The sequence below is a fragment of the Belonocnema kinseyi genome, chromosome 3 (assembly GCF_010883055.1).
Source record: "Belonocnema kinseyi isolate 2016_QV_RU_SX_M_011 chromosome 3, B_treatae_v1, whole genome shotgun sequence".
In the NCBI taxonomy this organism is placed as follows: domain Eukaryota; kingdom Metazoa; phylum Arthropoda; class Insecta; order Hymenoptera; family Cynipidae; genus Belonocnema; species Belonocnema kinseyi.
Window position 1 is genome coordinate 112,824,165 of NC_046659.1, and position 2,496 is coordinate 112,826,660.

At 20.9% G+C, this 2,496-nt stretch overlaps 1 protein-coding gene across 2 annotated transcripts in view; it reads right to left on the bottom strand.

The window, feature by feature from the left end:
• Positions 1-2,496, bottom strand: part of LOC117169412 (tetratricopeptide repeat protein 17) — a 61,294-nt gene that overhangs the window by 31,951 nt on the left and 26,847 nt on the right. The window lies entirely within an intron of this gene.

Below are 2,496 nucleotides of genomic sequence, written 5' to 3' on the forward strand. Positions count from 1 at the left end.
TTTTAAACTACTTCAACTTATTTTAAAAATTTATTATCGGTTTTTTAAAACCAACAAAAAAATTGTTATCCTTTCTTCCTTAAAAATTCAACTTCGTTGTTGACAATTCTTGAATTTTATTAATAATTCGTCTGTTTTGGTAGTAAATTAATCTTTTTATTTTAAAAATAATCTTTTCCAGTAGAAACTTTAGCTTTTTAGTTGAAAAATCTTAAATTTTATTAAAAATTCGAATTTTTTGATAGTAAATTAATCTTCGCCTTTAAAAATTAATCTAATTGTTTTGAAAATTTATCTTTTTAGTTGAAACTTCAATTTTTTGTTTGATCATCTTGAATTTGATTGAAATTTGTCCTTTTTGGTAAAATTAATCTTTTTGATTCAAAATACATCTTTTTTAGTCAAAAATTCAACGTTTTGATTGAGAAGTTTTGAATTTTGTTAAAATTCTTTTTTTTCGGTAGAAGATTAATCTTTTTCTTTAAAAATTATTCTTTTTGGTTAAAAATTTAATAATTAGGTTTTAAAGTTAAAAGTCTTTCTTAAGAACTAGAACAAAAGATTTTTTTCTTTCTTTCTTAAAAATTCAACTTTGTGGTTTAGAATTCTTGAATTTTATTGAACATTCGTCTTTTTGGTAAAATTAATCTTTTTGATTCAAAATTCATCATTTTTTTTGTTGAAAATTCGTCCGTTTGGTTCATAATTCATCTTTGCAGGTAAGACATTTAATAATTTGGTTAAAAATTCAATTAGTTTGTTGAAAATTCATCGTTTGTATTACAAAAATAATCTTTTTTGCATCATTTTCAAAGAATTAGTTGATTTTTTAACCAAAATATTTGAATTTTCTACCAAAAATATGAAATTTCGAAACAAAAAAAATAATTTTTGTCAATATAGTTGAATTTTCTATCAAAATAGTTGAATTTTCAAGCCAAAAACAACAATTTTGCATACAAAAGTGACATATTCTACTCAAAAATATTAATTTCTAATACAAACGTTAATTTCTAATCAAATATTTGAATGTTCTACCCAAAAACATGAATTTTCCCGAAAAAAGTTCATTTTCAACCAAATAGTTTAATATTTGTTTCAAAAACACGAATTTTGAAAGCCAAGAACATGAATGTTGTGCAAAACAATTTAATATTAAACTGAAAAAATATTAATTGTCAATAAAAAAGTTAATTTCTAACTAAACAGTTCGAATTTTTAGGAAAAATTATGCATTTATGAATAAAATTTTAATTTTCAACCAAACTGTTGCATTTTCAACCAAAATAGTTGAATTTTTAACCCAAAAAAAAAACATTTTTTATTAAAAAAATGAAATATTTAACTCAACAGTATGAATTTTGAATAAAAAGGTCATTTCTAGCCTAAAAGTTGAATTTTTCACCAAAAATATGAAATTTTAATAACAAAATTCATTTTCGATGATGAAATAGTTGAATTTTGTACCAAAATAGTAGAATGATCAACCCAAAAAAAGATGAATTTTCAACAAAGCAGTTGAATTTTTAAGAACATAGTTGGATTTTCAACTAAAATAGTTGAATTTTCAGCCTCCCCCCCCCCCCAAAAAAAAACCCCAATAATTTTCTACAAAGCAATTAAATTTTAAAACATTAAATATGAATTTTCAACACGGAAGGTTCATCTTTAACCAAATAGTTTAATTTTCAACCTCCAAGGGTGAATTCTCAACACAGAGTTGAGCTTTTAAGCTAGAGAGTTGATTTTTTTTAGAAAACGTTTGACTGCTTTTCCCCAAAAAATGAATTTTCAACAAAAAAGTTAATTTTAAAATAAAAAAGATGAATTTTCTATAAAAAAAGACACATTTATACGAAAGACTTGAATTTTCAAGGAAAAGGATAAATTTAAAACGAAACATAGAATAGTAATAGTGAATTTTCAACTACAATGATAAATCTTAAACTGAAAAAATCAGTTTTTAACCAAACACATCAATTTTCAATTAAAAAGATCAAAATTCTACCACAAATGAAATACTTAAATTTTCAGGTAGTAAAGTAAATTTTCATCCAAAAAAGAAACGAATTTTCAACAAAATAGTTAAATTTTCAACCACGGAAATTAGTTTTTAACCAATAAGATGTTTTTTTTTATCAAAATAGACGAATTTTTAACAAAGTACGTGAATTTTCATCTGAAAAAGATTAATTTTCAGCTAAAATTATAATAATTAAAATGGTAGAAAAATAAATGTTCGACAATATATATATATAATTATTATTATTATAAATTTGACAATTTTATAAAAATATAAAAATTAAAATTTTTAATTATTGCATTCAAATAATTTAAAAAAATAAATTATTTAATTGAAATGAAAAAAATATTTTTAAAAAATTAAAAAATTTTATAAATTATTATTATAATATTAAAATTATGATATAAAAAAAATGAGTTTTTAAACAAAAATACAAGAATTAAATTTTCAGTTAAAACAATCAATTGAAAAAA